Source organism: Macrotis lagotis, chromosome 6 (assembly GCF_037893015.1).
Source record: "Macrotis lagotis isolate mMagLag1 chromosome 6, bilby.v1.9.chrom.fasta, whole genome shotgun sequence".
NCBI classification, from domain to species: Eukaryota; Metazoa; Chordata; class Mammalia; order Peramelemorphia; family Peramelidae; genus Macrotis; species Macrotis lagotis.
In genome coordinates, this window is record NC_133663.1 from 81475134 (window position 1) to 81495565 (window position 20432).

At 34.6% G+C, this 20432-nt stretch overlaps 1 protein-coding gene and 1 pseudogene across 3 annotated transcripts in view; both read left to right on the plus strand.

Annotated features, from left to right (window-relative positions):
- The window catches only part of PLEKHM3 (pleckstrin homology domain containing M3), a 224128-nt gene that overhangs the window by 88646 nt on the left and 115050 nt on the right, over positions 1–20432 (plus strand). The window lies entirely within an intron of this gene.
- On the plus strand, positions 13839–20429 carry LOC141491008 (D-dopachrome decarboxylase-like; annotated as a pseudogene).

Consider the following 20432-nt stretch of genomic DNA (forward strand, 5'->3'; position numbering starts at 1 on the left):
TAGTAACTGAAAATAATGAATTATACTGATTTTTTTCTCATTTTTTATTTGTTCTCAATTATATGTAAACAAAATTTTTAGCATCTTTTTGAAAATTTTTGAATTTCAATTTCTGTCCCATATTCCCTCCCTTCATCTTATTGTCTGATCTTGTTATCTCTTTTACTTTTTGTCTCTTCCTTAAGGATATGATTTCTCTCTCATCACACTCAATTTGGATCAGTGTACAACATGGAAACAAAGTAAAGACTGACAGATTGCTTTCCATGGCGGGGTGGGGGGGAGGGAAGTAAGATTGGGAGAAAAATTGTAAAACTCAAATAAAATCTTTAATAAAAGAAAAAAAAAAGTCCTGCAGAATTGTTTTAGACCATTGCATTACTAAAAAGAGCTAAGTCATTCACTATTGATAATATATGTAACAAATAACATATACAATATTGTTGTCACTGTATACAATGTTATCCTGCTTCTGCTCACTTCATTTAACTTCAGTTCACATAAGCCTTTCTAGCTTTTTCTGAACGTATCCTGTTTGTTATTTCTTAAAGCTTAATAAGTATTCTGTTTCAATCATACGCCAAAACTTGTTTGATCATTCCCCAATTGATGGTTATCCTCCCAAAAATTGTTATAAACATTTTTATATGTTTAGATTGTTTTCCTTTGATTTTAGATTGTTTTCCTTTGATCTCTTTGGGGTACAGCCCTACAAGAAGTATTCCTGGGTCAAAGGGTGTGCACATTCTTATTGCTCTTTGGACTTCAGTTCTAAATTGTCCATAATGCCTGTCACAATTCCAACTTTGCCATCAGTGTCCCATTTTTTTTTCACATCTTCTCCAACATTTGTCAATTTCCTTTTCTGCTGTATTGGCCAACCTGATAAATGTGTGAGGTATTATCTCAGAGTTGTTGTAATTTGCATTTCTCTAATCAATAGTGCATTTTTTTCATATTACTATAGATAATTTTGATTTCTTTTAAAAACTGCCTGTTCATATCTTTTGACTATTGCCTGGGAAATGACTCATAGTTTTATAAACTTGACACAGTTCTCTGTTTATATTGAAAAATGAGGCCTTCATCATCTATAGAAATGTAAATATATTACATTTATTATAGAAATAACAGCTCTCTCTAAATTAGTTTACTTATTCAGTGCCAAACAGTAAAATAATTATTTTATAAAACTAGATAAAACAACAAAATTCATTTAGAAGAACAAAAGGATGAGAATTTCAAGGGATCAATGGAAAAAGTATGTAAAATTTTTTCTATTCCTTTAAATCTTAGCTGCATTCATTTTGTTTGTGCAAAACCTTTTTAATTTAATGAAATTAAATTTATCCATTTTACTTCCCATATATCTTTTCTTTGGTCATAAAGTCTTCCCTTATCCTTAACTCTGACATTAAAATATTCCATGCTTACCAATTATATGATGTGAGAAGTTGGTAGACACCTAGTTTCTGTCAAACTGCTTTCTAGTTCCCAGGAATTTTTGTTAAATAGTGAATTCTTGTCCCAAAAGCTTGAATATTTGGGTTTGTCAAATATTAGATTACTATGGTCGTTTACTACTGTGTATGGTGTACCTAATCTATACCACTCAATCTACCAGTCTATTTCTTAGTCAATACCAGATTGTGTTGATGATTACTACTTTGTAATACATTTTGAGATCTGGTATTGCTAAGCCACCTTCCTTTACTTTTTTTCATTGATCCCTTTGAAATTCTTGTCCTTTTGGCCTTCCAAATGAGTTTTATGATTTTGTCTAGTTCTATAAAAAAAAAATTCTTTGACAGTTTAGTATGGTACTGAAAAAGTAAATTAGGTAGAATTGTCATTTCTGTAATGTTGGGTCTGCCTACCAGTAAGCAATTTATTATTTCTCCATTTGTTTAGATATGATTTTATTTGTATGAAAAAGTGTTTTATAATTTTATTCATATAGTTCCTGGGTTTGTCTTGGCAGGGAGAAATCTCAAATGCTTTATTTTGTTAATAGTGATTTTAAATGGAACTTCTTTTTCTATCATTTCTTGCTGAATTTTGTTGATAAAAAATAAATTTTGATGATTTAAGAGGGCTTATCTTATATCTTACAATTTTGCTGAAATTTGTCATTATTTTAACTAATTTTTAATTGATTCTCTATTATCTGCAAAAAGGAATATTTTTATTTCCTCATTGTCTATTCTAATTCCTTCAACTTCTTTTTCTTTGTCTTATTGCTATATCTAGCATTTTTAGAACAATTTTGCAAAATAGTGGTGATAATGGGCATCCTTAACTGCTGATCTTATTGGAAAAATTTCTAGTTTATCCTCATTACAAATAATATTTGCTGATAATTTTAGGTAAATACGACTTTTCATTTTAAAGAAAGCTAAAGGATTGAGCATTGCATTTTGTCAAAAGCTTTTTCCTGTAAAAATGGAAATAATTGATTTTTGTTCTTTTTATTATTGATATAGCTAGTTATGCTTAAAATTCTCGTAATATTGAACCAGCCCTGCTTTCTTGATAAAAGCTTACCTGGTAAGCTTTGTGATTATATTGCTATAATTTCTTTTTGAGTATTTTACTTAAAATTTTTGCATCAATATTCATTATGAAAATTTACTTGCTTTTTCTCTATCTAGTTTAGGTAATTTGACAGAATTTCTTCTTTGTCTATTTTTCCAAATAGTTAGGGTGTATTTACTTTTTAAAAATATTTGGTAAAATTTAGTTGTGAATCTTATCTGTCCAGATTTTTTTGCTTAGGAATTTCATTTATAGTTTATTCAGTTTTTTCTAAGATGTAGTTATTTAAATATTCTATTTCCTCTTATATAAATCTATGCAATTTATATTTTTGCAAATATTCATTAATTTTACTTAGATAGTCAGATTTATTGGCATATAATTGCCAATTTCAAAGGGATCAATAAAAAAAAAGTAAAGGAAGGTGGCTTAGCAATACCAGATCTCAAAATGTATTAAAAAGTAGTAATCATCAACACAATCTGGTATCGGCTAAGAAATAGACTCCTAAATAGCTCCTAATAATTACTTTAATTTCATCTTCATTGGTGGTAAATTCATCTTTTTTTGATACTGGTAATTTGATTTTCTTTTTTTTAAAACTCAGATTAACCAATTGTTTATTTTATTGGATTTTTCCTCATAAAACCAGCCTCTAGTTTTATTATCTATTTAATGACTTTCTTACTTTTAATTTTATTAATTTCTCCTTTGATTTTAAGAATTTCCAAATTTAATTGAGGATTTTTAATTTGTCCTTTTTTGTAATTTTTTTTAGTTACATGCCTAGTCCATTGATCTGCTATTTCTCAATTTGTTGATGTAAGCATTTAGAAATAGATTTTTTTTCCTGTGATATGTCTTCAACTGCATCCCATAAATTTTTGGCATGTTGTCTCAGTGTTGCCACTCTCTTAAATTAAATTATTGTTTCCATGATTTGTTCTTTGACCCATACGTTCTTTAAGATTAGATAACTTTGTTGTCACTAAATTTTAATCTAGAATGCCACAGCTTTTTATTGAATATAATTTTTATTGCAATATGATCTGTAAAGAATGCATTTAATATTTTAGCTTTTCTGCATTTGGTTGTGAGCTTCTTAATGCCCTCACAGATTTTTAATTTTTGTGAAGACACCATGTACAGCTGAGAAAAGGTACATTTCTTTTTCTTTCTTTCTTTTTTTTGTCAAGGAAGGCAATGGGGTTAAGTGACTTGCTCAAAGTCACACAGTTAGATAATTGTTACCCAGGTCCTCTTGACTCCAGGATCTGTGCTCTATCCACTGCACCACCTAGCTGCCCCAGGTATATTTCTTTCTAATCCCATTCAGTTTTCTCTAAAGATCTATCATCTCTCTAACTTTCCTAAAATTTTGTTCATCCTCTTAATTTTTTTCTTGTTCATTTTATGGTTAGATTTATCTCATTCTGAGAGGGGAAAATTATCTATTTCCTCCAATAACTCATTTAACCTTTCCTTTAAGAATTTGGGTGCTATGCTATTTGATGTCTATATATTTGGCATTGATATTACTTCATTTTCTATGGTACCTTTTAGCAAAATGTCATTTCCATGATTACTTCTTTTAATTAAGTCTACTTCTGGTTTTACTTTGATTTCATGATTGCTACCCCTGCTTTGTTTTTTTTTTAACTTAGCTGAAACATAGTACATTGTGCTTCAGCAGCTTGCCTTTACTGTGTGTGTGTGTGTGTGTGTGTGTGTGTGTCTGTCTGTCTGTCTGTCTGTCTGTCTGTCTGTCTGGTTAATGTGTGTTTCCTACAAACAACATATTATTGTATTCTGTTTTTAATTCATTCATTTAACCTCTTCCTTTTTGTGGATGAGTTTATCCAATTCATAGTCACAGTTACAATGATGAATTTCGTATTTCCCTCCATTCTCTTTTTTCCTTATTTAGCCTTCTCTCTCTCCCCCTTTTTTTAACCCTCTCCTGCCTCAAAATTCTGTTTGCTTTTGACCACAACTTTCCCTAATAGACCTTCCCTTCTATGGGGCCTCCTTCCCGTTTTTTAAATCCCCTTCCTCTCCTACTTCCCTGTAAATTAAGATAGATTTCTATAACCAACTGATTATGCATATTATTCCTTCCTGGAGCCAGTTCCGATGAGAATAAGGTTTAAGTGTTGCCTCCCACAACCCCTCATGTAAAAGCTCTTCTTGTATATACCTCTTTTATGTAAAGATAATTTTCTCCATTTTTCTTTCCTTTCCCCCTTTCCCAGTATATCTCTCTTCATCACCCTTTAATTTCATATTTTTGAAATCCTCCCATCATAGTCAGCTCATATCTGTACCCTCTGACTATGTCTATATAATTGGGAGAGAGTCAACATTTATCTAGAACCTATAATCAGCCAGGCCCTGTGTAAAGAGCTTTGTTTTGTGAAGTAGGTGTATTGTCATTTACATTTAATCACTGAGAAAACTGAAGCAAACAGAAGTGAAGATACTTTTTCCAGTTATACAGATATGCTTCTGAGGTTGCATTTGAATTCAGATCTTCCTGACTTCTGACTCAACTATCTAACCACTGCAATACCAAACTAGTTCTCTCAGTTTCCACCGTTTAACCTCAGAGAGGGGAAGGATGGCCAAGAGGCTTTGTTGCTTTGTGTTCTGAATACCTTCTGTACCTTTCAGACACAAGGCACTGTGCCCACCTTACTTCATTCCTGATTCTCAACTTCCCTGCATTACTAACCAATGTGCCCCCACCAGTCTATTCCAAGACTTCACTATTTTTGTCTAATACAGAGATTTTTCTTTTAATGTTTATCAAGTGAAAATTGACTTAAAAGATAATGAGCACCAAGGGACTCTTGATTTTCCCAGGGTCTGTTGAAAAGGGCGGTGAACCTATTGTCTGTTGTAAGTTCCTTTCTTGAATAAGTTGTTCAGAATGAAAAGTTTTTATATAAATGTCATGTTCTTGAAGGTAACAAATGGAATAACATTTGTATTCCTAAAATAATAAAAGGTAATAGGCAGATAAACAAATTAAAAAGGATTAAATGGTATTGGGCAAGGTGTGGCACATGAAGAAAATTGTCTTTGTCAAAATATTCCTAAGTTATTTAAGAAAACCTGTAAGACTTTTTTTGAAGCAAGTAATGTCTTAAAGGGAAGATGTGAAGTAAGTTGGTTTCATTTTAATCATCTCTCATTGGCATTAGCCATATTTATATCTCATTTGTGCCTTTTATTATACTCTACAGGAATTTAGCTTAATGCTACTAAGGGAAGATCAATTTAGTTATACATAAGTTCCCAGCCCCAGCATCTTTACATGAGATCTGTTTGCAGCCTTGCTGTCCTTATTAGCAAGTACATGGCTACCTACATATCCATTTCAAATATTGAATTAATAGCTTGTCAGGAAAAAAGAAATATTTTCCTAAGGGTTTTCTCTTTTGACTTCCTACAGTATTTATTTCTAGTTATTTTAAAAGCCATGCTTTTATTTATTTTTCAGGATCCATATTTCAAATTAGATTGAATTTCTGTTTTAAAGACTAGATAATTGTGGTGACTTTAAAACCATTTTCATAAGGAATGTATTTTCCCCAGATGATTTCCTTGCTCCCTCTCTAAGTCATTCAAACATCATAAAATGTAAAAATAGTAGAAAATTGTTCAGATTTGATCTGCCTGTCTATGCCAACTCCCCCAGTCCCCAATTAGTTCTTTTAATCAAGAATCCTATATTCTATTATCTATCTTTAAAATTTGCCTAAATTAAAATCATGTTTTTTACCTTTATTTTTCTAATTATATATGAAGATAATTTTCAATATTTCATATACTCTTTAACTAGGAATTCATCATGTTTGAATAATGTTATATTTCTGAATTTTAATGGGAATTTGTTGTATTATTATCCCTGATTTGCTAATAGAGTAAATAATGACAAAATAGATTGATTTGTGGTCTCCCTAATTCCCATTCAAGGTTTTTGAAGAGTCATAATATTATTTTATATGCAGCAAAATATTATGTTGTTTGAATACTTTAATAAACTCATGACTAATGTAAATTTGGGCAGAAGATAGTTTCCCAAAGGAAAAAATCTATTATATCTATCTCCAAGGAAGGAAGTAGGGTGTGGTGATACCAAAAAACAGTATCAAATAGATAAACTGACTTGGATTCTTTTGAGTCTGGTTGCAGGCCAAAGATAGAGGAGATAAAACATGAAGTTTTAAAGGGATTTGGGGAAGAGGAGAAAGGACTCCAGGGTCTGAGCAGATAGCCAGAGCCAAAAGACAACTCAACTTCACCAGTGAATTCATCAAATTGCCTTGACTTTATTTTGAGACTGTTCTTAAAAACCAATGAATGTATGAGAAAGAATTTAAGGAGTGTGAGAGAAATTGAGAAAACAGTCAAATTGATCTTCTTTGTGGGAATACTTCAGACCAGGACCATTATACTAATTTGTTAAGACCCGTTTCTTATCAATCCAATTAGTTTAACAGTAGTCTGACAATTTGTTCTGTACAGGAAAAAGTTAAATACAAGTATTTTTAACAATTCTAATAGACTTTACTTTTTTCTTACTGAATTATTATTCCATATACACTTGAACTAACAATATTAATATGACTTGTGTTCCCATATGTTTTTCATTCTGAGACCAGTCATGCAAAAGCAATAAATCTTTTTAGACATAGAAATTCACAGAGCCTATCCACTAGAGAAAGAGAGCTGGACTATGAATCAGGGAGATTCAGGATCAAATCCCCAGGTAGTAAGTGTCTGAGGTACCTGAACACTTAAATATCTCAGGCTCTTAGTAGCTGAGTGACTCTGAGTACATCACTTATCTTTCTTATCTTTAAGATGTACTTGATGAACTCTAAAGTGCTTTCTATACTCCTATGAGAACATTGTTCTCCATCAGTAAAAGAGTATTCACACCAGTAACATCAGAGCTTCTTAACCATTTTTGTGTTCCTGGACCCCTTTGATAGTCTGATGAAACTTATGGACTCCTCAGAATAAAGTTGTTAAGTACATAAAATGAAATACATAGTATTTATAAAGGGAACCAATTATATTAAATGCAGTTATCATTTTTTAAAAAGTTTACAAATCCTGAGTTAAGAATCCCTAAATTAAAGTTTTGCAGAGAAAACTTATGTAACTTATTCATATAAGTAAAAAAATAATACATTTCATAGTGTTTATGTCCTGAAAGTACAGCTGTAATGATGACATTTGTATAAACATGGTTGGAAAATGTGAATTTTCCAGATAATTTGTTTGAAAACTTCAGTTATCTTGAAGAACTTGAATTAAAAAACAATCAAAACTTATAAAAAATTTAATTGTAGCAAAAGTCATTATAAAACGTATTACACATTTTCATACCTTTTAAAACAGAATTTATATCAACACATTAAAGATCTGTGAATTCATCAATAGGAGTACTCCCTCTACCAATACCAATCACATCTAATTTCTTAATTAGCACAGGAGTGGTTCACCAGCTTGGTATTCACCTGTGGTTTGTTCTTGTTCAGTGACTCACTTCTCTAATCAGTATCAATCAATAAGAGATTATTAGATAGACAATAAAGTGCACAAGCATTTATTTAATGCCAATAATGTGCCAGGTGCTATGCTAGGTGGTAACTATACATATCCAATGAATGAAACAATCCCTGTTCACAGGCAGCTTCTATTCTGACTCAGAAACAAATAGTATAGATGTGCTTGCAAAATAAACACAAAGAAAAACTACATTGGTAAGGATACATTTACAGTGAATGCAGCAATATCTACTGTCAAGTAGCTTTCATTCAGAGAAACAAGTACATACATAGGGTTCATCTGCCATAGAAAGAAAATAGATACAAATAAACACAAAGTAATTCAGGAGAGAAGACACTGAAAGTCTTCAAGGAAAAGCTGGTGTTCAAGCTGGGCCTGGAAGAAATAGGAATTCCATGAAGAGGAGGCAAGGAGGAACACCCTCTAGAGAGAAGGCTAATTTCTATGAATCACAGTGAATAAGATGGGAAACAGTTATCAGTGAGTTTGGAAAGATAGACCAGGATGAGATTGTATAAGCTGTGTAAAAGCCAGACAGGAATTTGTTTTATTTTAGAGACAACAGAAAAGCACTGAGTAGGAAGGTGACTTGATCATAGATTATCATATAAGGAAAATGACACTTTGTGTCTTGTGGATTGTGTCCCTCCACAGAGCTATGGAAGACACAGCAAGTCTTGGAGAATCAAAGAGTTATGGTGGCCAAAATAGTTATTCAACCAAGGATAATGATTCTTCTTTAGTACACATCTATCATAGATGTTATATGGTCCATTTGACCTGGTTTGGGATAAATACACTTCTTCTAGAAGATAAAATATTATTTCGCATTAGGCTTGGAATAGACATCCTGATGGTAGTGAAAAATAAAAGGAAAAGGTAAATAGTTACTCTAGAGTAAGTAACAGAAGATATAAAGGATGGAAAAGATGGAGAGGATGAGTGAGAAGACACTTAGGTAGAAAGGAGCAATGATAGACCTTCCTGGCCCAATGTGCAATATATAAAATGTCAAATAGCAGGTCATGCTATCAGCCAGTAGACAGTCTTGAAAGTAGAGTCAGTGACAGTAGGAATAATAAAATACCTGCCCCCCCCCCCCAAAGAAATGGTAGTAGAGAGGATGCAAAAAAAATTTTCAGACATCATCAGAGGCACTAGTATATGCTGGTCTTAGTAAAAGGCTTTGGTGTCTACATGTCTTCCTGCTGCATGCTGGGCAATTAGCTAATCAGAGCCTAAAACTTCCTTGGTAAATGCTACTTCTGCAGTCTCTGCACTCTAATCTGATGCCGCAATGTTTCCTAACCTACGATTCCCACCCGGTATTGGCAGGGTCCCTTGGATTCTTATGGTTTTGTTTTGGCCAAAAAAAATATTACCATCACCTCATAATGAGTCTCTATTTAGTCTGTTTCTCAGAGAGCTGATATGTAGTTCATAACAAGACCAAGTCATTATATTGTCTATATGTAATCCACTGGTCTAACCTTCAAGTATCAAGAATTCTCAGATTAACTCAAGAATTCATACCAGAATGAAGTGTCAGAATAGAACTTCAGTGGAAGCAACAATATACTATACATAATTTAGTTTTCTATTGATTTGAAGTTTTAATAATGAATATTTTATTGTATTCTTATTGTAATATAGTAATGCATTTGGAGGCTATTAAGATGTTTAACACAGTTTGCCCCCTATAAGAAATGGATTCAGACTAAGGTGCTTTTTTGAGTTCTTTTTTTAAAAAAAAAATAAAAAACTAATCTATCTTCTAATACTCTTGAATGTAATTTCTCACCATTTTCAATGTTATTAATTCTAGTATGCTCCTTATCCCCAACTATTTTTCTTCTTCTATTCTGCTGTAAACTTAAAGACTAGATGAGCAGTAGATAGGGAGAACTGAGTTCAAATCCAGCCACAGACACTTAGTAACTATGTGATCTTGGTCTTGTCATTTAACTTTTTTGCCTCAGTCTCTTCATCGATAAAATGGGTATAATAATACTTCCCAGGGTGGTTGTAGCAAACAAATAAGAAAATATTTGTAAAAGCTCTTAGCATAGAGCCTGGCCCATACAAGTAGACACTATAGAAATGCTAGATATCATCATCATCATCATCATTATTTCCCTAGCTCTTAGAATGAGACCCCAAGGGACTCTTTCATTAGTCAAGTACTTGAACTTTAACTCATGGATATTGTAGCCTCCTTAGGTGCTTGGGGGGGGAGGGGTAAAAACATTCAGATTCCTTATTATTTAAAGTTGAAGTTGCTGAATAAGAGCTCTGTGGAGAATGACATGTAACTTGGTTTTAGCTTTTGTTGTAGAATTGAATATCACAATGTGGAACTTCTCTTCAAATATTCTGCTTAATTTAAAATCCATAGGGTGATTCTTATTTGTGCTATTTAACAGATAATAATTACTTTGATTCGATATACTGATGCATGTGTCAGGAGAATTTCTAGTTAATTTTGTAATTCAGCTTTTTTTTTTAAAGGTTTTTGCAAGGCAATGGGTTAAGTGGCTTGCCTAAGGCCACTCAACTAGGTAATAATTAAGTGCCTGAGGTCAGATTTGAACTCAGGTACTCCTGACTCCAGGGCTGGTGCTCTATACACTGCACCACCTAGCCGCCCCTAAATCAGCTTTTTTTGATGGAAGTTTGCGTGTGGAAGGAAATCTAAAAGGCAGATAGTAATCTAATGTATTCTTTCATTTATTTGAAAAATTAGAGGAGCTACACAAGGCTGTTTTTAAGTCATTTACAATATGATCACACTTTAATAACAAAAGTCAGGAGGTATAAAATCCCTAATCTTTCTCCTATCCAGGTACTAACTATAGTCCTAAAAATACTTTATCCTACTATTTTTATTTTAATTCGATTTGCCAGCTAGGTCTTCCTACAACATCAGAAACGATCCTTTGTAAATAACAATCTTTTTTTTTAAAGTTATATCTATAACAAATGAGAAGCAGAATATTGGATATGAATATGAACATAAACATAAACAGAACCATAACTAGGAATTCTTTCATGTGAAGCTAAAATAATTACTATGGGAGGAAAAGGAAGGAGGATTTCTCAGAATATCTGTAGTGGAAGAAGAGGTAATCTGTTTCCTCAAAGAATATAATCCTCATCACCTTATGACTTATGGCAGGAAGCAGTTTGGGGGTGTAAAGGTGGACCTTAGAGAAGGAGCCAGTGGGATTAGTAGCCAGTGTCTGCCGGAAAAGAGGAGGAACAGATATGACAGTTGCTGTGGGAAGTAAATGGTTCCCCCCTCAGGAAGGAAGCATAATTTTTTAAATATTAGGACCTTGTGGCAAAGCTTCTTTCTTCCCTCTTTGGTTATAATTCTGGTTATAACTTCTGTATTTCACATGTAAGATTAATGTGGGGGGGGGGGCTAAGATGGCAATAAGAGAGGACTGTCTCTTAGGTGCTCTCTTTTAAAACTTATAAACTAAGGACTCTACATTTTCAAGAGACAGAACCCACAGATGGATCTAGTGAGGCAGTTCTCCAACCCAAGGTAACCTGGAAAAGAGTATAAAGGCTCCACTCCAGGGGTTGGAGGGGTAGCTCACCAAAGCGAAAGAATTTCAGCCTCCCGGATGCAGCTCCAGTGCACTGGGAGCCCCGGCTCACTGCAGCAGGGGCAGTTTCCTGACCTACACCCTGGGGAGCACTGGGCACCACTTGGGGGAACAGCAGGGGACCTCTGCCAGAGCGAGCATGTGAAGCCCAGCCCTCAGGGCACACAGCCAGCAGTTTGGCAGGAGTAGCCCAGATCCAGGAACAGGAAGCAGAAGCAGAAGCTGTAAGCAGGAGCCTCCAGGGCATGAGTGCTGAGCCTGGGGAGGGGAGGGGAGAGCGAGAGACTGCTGATCTCTGTCCTCTGTCCCTGGAACAGGACTCTGGGGTTCTGATCACATTCAGATCCTGATGGCAGTCTAGGCCCCCCCACAGAACAGCAGCAGCCCCCTCCACCTGAGCCCCATGGCAGAGGGGTGTGCTTGTGGTCAATCACAGACCAGGAGGGAAGACAGAACCTCACACATGGAGATCCTTGTGGAGGTGCCCCACTAATACTCAAAAGCTCAGGAAGCACCCCAAAACCAGGCACAGACTGGGGAAATGAGTAAACAGAGAAAAAAAGTGGAACACCATTGAGAAATACTTCACCTGTGATCCCAAGAAGGATCAAAACACTCAATCTAAGATGAGGAAGCACAAGCTCCTGCATCTTAAAGACTCCAAGGAAAACAGAAATTGGGTTCAGGCTATGACAGAGCTCAAAAATGACTGAAAATCAAGTGAGGGAGATAGAAGAAAAACTGGGAAAAGAAATGAGAGAGATGCAGGAAAAACATGAAAAAGTCAGCAGCTTAGTGAAGGAGATCCAAAAAAAGTGTTGAAGAAAATAGAATGTTAAAAACAAGTATAGGTCAAATGGATAAAACAGTTCAAAAAGTCATTGAGGAAAAGAATGCTTTAAAAAGCAGAATTGGCAAGATGGAAAAAGAGATAAGAAAGCTCTCTGAGGAAAACAAATCCTTCAGACAAGCAATAGAACTGAGGGAGGTTTCTGATTTTACGAGAAATCAGGACACAGTACTTCAAAACCAAAAGAATGAAAAATTAGAAGAAAATGTGAAACATCTCATTGAAAAAACAACTGATATGGAAAACAGATTTAGGAAAGATAATTTAAAAATTATTGGAATACCTGAAAGTCATGATCAGGAAAAGAGCCTTGATAATCATTTTCAAAGAATCACTACAGGAAAATTGCCCTAATATCCTAGAAGCAGAGGGCAAAATAGAAATGGAGAATCCACCGATCTCCCCAAGAAAGAGAACCAAAAAAAAAACAACCCCCAGGAATATTATAGCCAAGTTCCAGAACTCCCAAGTCAAAGAGAAAATATTACAAGCAGCCAGAAGGACACAATTCAAATATTGTGGAGCTGCAGTCAGGATCACACAGGACTTAGCAGCAACTACATTAAAAGCTCGTAGGGCTTGGAATATAATATACCAGAAGGCAAAAGAGTTTAGAATGCAACCAAGAATCAACTACCCAGCAAAACTGAGCATCCTCTTCCAGGGGAAAAAGATGAATTTTCAATTTTAAATGTTCTTGTTAGTGGCCAGAGCTGAACAGAAGGTTTGATCTTCAAATACAGGACTCAGGTAAAGCATAGAGAGTGGAGGAGAAGGGGAAAATATGAGGGACTTAATGATGATGAACTAACTGCATGTATTCCTGTATAGAAAAATGATACTGATAATACTCATATGAACCTTCTCAATTAACAGAGCAGGTAGAAGGAGCTTTTATAGATGAAGCACAGGAGAAAGCTGAATTTGAAGATATAATGTGGTGTAAAAATGGAGTCAATAGATAAAAGGGAAATATAATGGGAGAAAGAATGGAGAGGAGGAATAGGATAAGATATTTCATATAAGATTTTTCTTCATTACAATGAATTATTGCAGTGATAGGGAAGAGGGGAAGGCAAGGGGGAATGAGGGAATCTTCGCTCTCATCAGAGGTGGCTAGGAGAGGAAACAGCATGTATACTCAATGGGGTATAGACATCTGGAGTAAGGGGGGGGGGGGAAACAGGAGGATGGGGGGGATGTGAGTGATGGGGGAGAGGATGGACCATGGGGGGAGAGTGGTCAGATATAACACATTTTCTTTTTTACTTCTTGCAAGGGGCTGGGATTGGATGGCCTGTCCCGGACTATAGGGCCAGGTGGATGCTGGGCCTAAGGGGTGGTATGTGGGCTTGGGCCTCTTGGTCCCAGGGCTGGCAATCTGTCTGCTGGGCCACTCAGCTACCCTACAGCAGAGTCAGAGTGAAAGGAGAGAGAAAATACAGTACGTGATAGTGGAAAAGTACGAATGAAGGGAGTTGCGATCAGCAATCTCAGTGGTGGAAAAATATGGAAGTAACTTTTATGATGGACTTATCATAAAGAATGTGATCCACCTGCAACAGAGCTGGTGGTGTTGGAACAAAGACTGAAGCACATTTTCTATTATTACTATTTGGGGGGGTTGCAGGCAAATGGGGAGAGGTGGTCTGCCTGGGGCCACACAGCTGGGTAATTGGGTATATGGGGCCAGATTTGGGCTCAGGTGCTTCTGGCTTCAGGGCCGGTGCTCCATCCACTGTGCCACCTAGCCATACCTACAATTATTATTATTTTTGTTTTATTTTAATTTTAATTTTTTCTCTCTCCCCTTTATTGCTCACATGGGTCTATATTTTTTGGGGGGAGGGGTATTATGTTTACTCTTAAACAGGAATATTTTAGTAATGTATAAAAAATTATTTATACAAAATAAGAATAAATGGGGTAAATTAATTGTGGTGGGATCAAAAAAAGTTTTAATAGGGTGGCTAGGTGGCATGGTGGATGGAGCATTGGCCCTGGGGTCAGGAGGATATGAGTTCAGGTCCAACCTCAGGCACTTAATAATTCCTTGCTGTGTGACCTTTGGCAAGTCACTTAACCCCATTACCTTGCAGAAACTAAGGAAAAAAATGAAAATATCATGCCTTGGTCTGCATTCAGACTCCATATTTTTTCTCTGAGTGTAGATGACATTTTCTATCACTAGTCTTTGAGTGGGCAAGTCACTCTTAACCCCATTGCTTTAAATTTAAAAAAAATGAAATAAAATTCTTTTTTTAAAACAAAAAAAATGTATGAGGAGGAAATTTTTGTTTTTCATAGAGGAGAAATGTGGAGAAATAATTTTCATGTTTAAGACCCATTTTATTGTAAATTAGTTTTTTATTGATATCGTCTGTTTCTGATCATCATGATTCTCTTACTTCCACTCCCAGAGAGATACCCCATGTAATACATGATATTTTGAGAGGAAAAAAATCAATACAACTGGCTAATATATTGAAAAAGTTTTAAAACATGCAATGTAGAACACCTGTGGACCTCTCTACTTCACAAAGATCTCTTCATTGGAGTCCTGCTTCATCTTAAAATTTTGTTATATTTAGTTATGATTTTTTTATTTTGTAGTGATAACTACATTTTTGTAGTTACTGTGTATGTTTTCTTGGTTCTGCTTATTTTATTCTGCAACCTTTCAAATAGAGCTTTTTTCCTATGCTTCTCTCTCTTTGCCATACACTTCATTTCTTTTTTTTAATTAAAAATTTTATTTGAGTTTTACAATTTTCCCCAATCTTACTTCCCTCCCCCACCCCACCCCCACAGAAAGCAATTTGTCAGTCTTTACTTTGTTTCCATGTTGTACATTGATCCAAATTGAGTGTGATGAGAGAGAAATCATATCCTTAAGGAAGAAACAAAAAGTATAAGAGATAACAAGATCAGACAATGAGATATCTGTTTTTTCTAAATTAAAGGGAATAGTCTTTGAACTTTGTTCAAACTCCACAGTTCTAATACACTGCATTTCTTTCATCACAGTAATATTCCATTTTGTTCATTTACCACACTTTGTTAAGCATTCCCCATTTGATGAGTATCTACTTTGATTCCATTTCTAAGCTATCACAAAAAAATGCTGCAATAAATATTTTTATGCATACAAGAACTTTTGGGTTTTTTTTCCCCTAAATTAAAGGGAATAGTCCTTGAACTTTGTTCAAACTCCACAGCTCTTTATCTGGATACAGATGGCATTCTCCATTGCAGACAGCCCCAAATTGTCTTTGATTGCTGCAGTGATGGAATGAGCGAGTCCATCAAGGTTGATCATCACCCCCATGTTGCTGTTAGGGTGTACAGTGTTTTTCTGGTTCTGCTCATCTCACTCAGCATCAGTTCATGCAAATCCCTCTAGGCTTCCCTGAATTCCCGTCCCTCCTGGTTTCTAACAGAACAATAGTGTTCCATGACATACATATATATTTGGTCATTTTCAGTAGCAAAATATATTGGTTGTTAGAAACCAAGACCTATGTCCCGGGAGATAAGACTATATATATTTAATGATAACATGAAAGTGGGAAAAACCAAGCGGATCAACAAAGATAACTAATTGAGATGAGAGCTTTAACAAAGTTACAGGTCACAAAATAATCCTTAAAAATCAACAGTATACATAATGATACTAAAACATAAGAAGTCATAAAAGAAAGGGGAAATCTCATTCCAAATAAGTATAAACTATATAAAATAACTGGGTATTAATCTCCCAAAATACACAAGAGACTTGTAGAGATTCCATGACAAAGTGCTCAGTGAGGCAGTTTCTCTTGGAAGGCCAACCTAGTCTTGGGAAGCATGGTCCCCCAAATAAATGTCTTCCCAAAGTGATTAATGAAATAAAGAATAACTTAAACTGCTAGAAGAGCTTTGCTCAAGTCTAAGCTATGCCTATATAATAACAATGACAATATTACCAAAATTCATTCATATTTTAAATGCTATACCAATCAAACTGCCATGGGGATGTTTTATAGAATTTGAAAAAATAAAATTCATTTAGAAAAACAAAAAAAATCTAGAATGTCAAGGGAAATGATTAAAGAATTACAGTATTTCCAGACTTCAAACTATATTATTAAAAAGTCTGTGAAGCCATCTGGTATTCGTTAAAAAAAAAAAAAGAATAGATTAGACAAGGGAACAGAAATAGTAATAGAACCTAATATCTCAGTGTTCAATAAAGTAGAAAACAAATTATGTAGAGAAAAATCCTTTATTTGATAAAATTGCCATGAAAATTCTGGCAGAATTTAGGCTTAGACCAATACCTTCTACTATATTCCACAATACATTCTAAATGAATATGCAACATTAATAAAGAAATATTATAAAATTAGGAATGAATCATATATTTCTCAGTCACATGGAAGACATGTATTCTTTACTAGACAACAAATAGAGACAATTACAAAAGATAAAGAAGTTTGATTACTTGGAAATGAAAAGCTACTTAGAATACATTAATGCATCTTGGATAATGAATGGGAGTGGTCAAATGGAAAAAAAATCTTTGTATAAAGTTTCACTGGTAAGTAGTTTAGTAGTGTTGATTTGTAAACAATATATAAATATATATATATACATATATATATATGACCAATTATATCCACTCTCCCAAATATAGGTGAGTCACAAAGGATAAGGAATAGTTCTCAGAAGAATTGTAAAATATTCACTATATGAAAGAATTTACTACATTATTAATATGAGAAATGTGAATCAAAACATCCTAAAGGTTTTATGTCATACCCTATAAATTCGCAAAAATGACAAAATATGGTAAAAGTCAATGGCAGAGGGTTGTGGTAGGATAGACCTCTAATTCATTGTTGTAATGGAAAGAGGTAATTTATTTCCTCAAGGAATTAGATCCTCATCAGATTTGTAAAATAGTCCAACCACTTTGGAAAGCAATTTAAGATTAAGCAAATAAAGTGAATAAAATGTATATATATCCTCTAAATCAAAGACTTCATTACTAGGCTTATACCTTCAGGAAGTTTTTGTTCAGACAAAAGTTCTTGTATGCATAAAAATATTGATAGCAGCATTTTTTGTGACAGCTTAGAATTGGAATCAAAGTACATACTCATCAAATGGGGAATGCTTAACAAAGTGTGGTAAATTAATAAAATGGAATATTATTGTGATGAAAGAAATGGATTATATTAGAACTGTGAAGTTTGAACAAAGTTCAAGGACTATTCCCTTTAATTTAGAAAAAAACATCTTATTGTCTGATCTTATCTTTTATACTTTGTTTTTTTAAGGATATGATTTCTCTCTCATCACACTCAATTTGGATCACTGTACATGGAACCAATGTAAAGACTGACAAACTGCTTTCTGTGGGGGGGTGGGGGAGGAAAGTAAGTTTGGGGAGAAAATTGTAAAACTCAAAATAAATAAAATCTTTAATTAAAAAAAAGAAAAGAAAATGGCCAAACAGAGAAAGCAATTTTTATCCAGTCACACATGATAATTGCTAACATGTAGTATATGCTTAGAATTATTTAATAATTTCATTAATTCATTGTTTTAGGTGCTATTTAAGTAACTTATGTCTTAGGATTTAGTCATTTAAACCTGCTATGGTAGTAGCTTCTCTCCCTGTCTGGTCTATAATCCTTTTATCTTTGAGGATCTTTGTAAGGGATATTTTTTCCCATTTTGTCTTATATGTGATCTGAAGGAAGAAGCCTTTTAAGTTTTGAGATGCTGTGGTGAAGGCCTTTTGTCCTTTTGTTCACCTCCTACAAGGTAGACCTGTTGGCCTAATTCAGCACAGTTCTCTTATGTAATAAGCATTACTAAATAGAGCCACACAATCTAATTACATTACAGAATATTTTCATGTTTTTAGCAGCAGTTTCAAGTGGATTGCACTTTATTTCAGAAAGTTCTATCATTCCCTCTTCAATTTAAATATATAAACGTAAACTGTAAGTCTCTATCTGTATGCTAATCTCTCTCCACCTAAAAATTCAAAATTAAGAACAAGAGTTGATTTAGGCCCATCCCTTGGCCACCCGGCTGCCATGCCCTTTGTGGAGCTGGATACCAGCCTGCCAGCCGACAGCTGCCCAGCAGCCTAAGCCAGTGCCTGTGTGCCACTGCTACCACCGTGCTGGGCAAGCCCCAGGACAGAGTGAATGTGACTGTGAGGCCAGACTTTACCATGATCCTGAGTGGTTCCGGGGACCCCTGTGCCCAGCTCATCATCTCCTCCATTGGAGTGGTTGGCACTGCCAAGGAGAACTAGGATAACAGTGCCAAGTTCTTTAAGTTCCTCACCAAGAAATTCAGCCTGAGTCTGGACAGAATTAACATTTGGTTCAACCCTCTGGAGCCTTGGCAAATTGGCAAGAAGGGCATAGTGATGACATTTCTGTAAGCAGCCCAGAGATGGTGCTGATGGACCAGCACGCTCTCCGCCTGACCTACCCCCACAGAAACCAAGGATCCTCCCTAGGCTAGCAGAATAAAATAGAGCCCCATCTTTGGTTCAAAAAAAAAAAGTTGATTTAGACAGATCACTTTGAGAATGATTTTATCAATTCCTGTCAGATAAACCATCCTCTCATTTTTGGAGAGCTCCAGTAGCTTTCATTGGGATGATTTAAAAAAACTGTGGGTTTTGGTAGAGCATTAACTATCTTTTAGATACCTTTTCAGCAACTAACAAATCTTGCTTCTAATAGGTGATTAATAATAATAGGTGGCATTTATATGGTGTTTTGAGGTTTACAAAGTGCTTTACTTATTTTAACTCCTTTGATCCTCATGAGTAGAATCAAATGGAGTAGGTACTATTATTGTTCCTTGAGAGGAATGAAGCACAGAGAGGTTAATGTCTTGCTGAAGCTCACACAATTAGTGTCTGAAATAGGATTTGAATTCAGACCTTCCTGATTTTAATTCTTGATCTCTTTCCATTTGCCATGACTTCTCTGAATAAATATTTTATTGACTTGAATATGCAGCAATCCTTACCCTAAAATGAAAAGTAATGACTAAATGCTTTCTTGAAAAAATTAACTGGGGCGGCTAGGTGGCATAGTGGATAAAGCACCGGTCAGGAGTACCTGGGTTCAAATCTGGTCTCAGACACTTAATAATTACCTAGCTGTGTGGCCTTGGGCAAGCCCACTTAACCCCATTTGCCTTGCAAAAAAAAAACCTAAAAAAAGAAAAAATTAACTTTTTTGCATACCTATCATGAACACCGATTCTACTTTATGGTAGATTGTTATGTCTTAATCATCTAAGTTTTTTGTTATAGATAATTATGAAACATAACACAAATATTTAATCTTTATTTTGCAGATGAAAGAATTGGTGAAATGACTGGCCTAGGGAAATACATCTATTTAGTGTCAGAACCAGAGTACCAATTCAGGTTCTCTGATTTTCTTCTTATTGTTTCTAAGACCAGATTTAACTTGAATTTTTAAAAGAAAGTTCATTAATGTTGCTCCAAAATTCTCTCATCACTTTTCTTAGGGAGAGTTAAGCCTATGTCTAAATGCTTCTGATTATTACCAACATTATTTTTTCTAAGTGTTTTCCTATAAGAGCTAGAAGCAATATGTTTATTAAATAATTATGGTTTTAATTTAAATATTGCTTAAATTTATACTAAGATTTTAATATTTGATCTACTATTTCCATTATTGGCAGGTTTAGCAAACAGTGACTAGTGAAAAAAAAAAGTTCACACCAAAACCCAAGGAAGAGTCTAGTTAGAAATGATAGGGGGGAAAAAAGCAAACATATTAATCCTGAGTTACGTTGTTTTC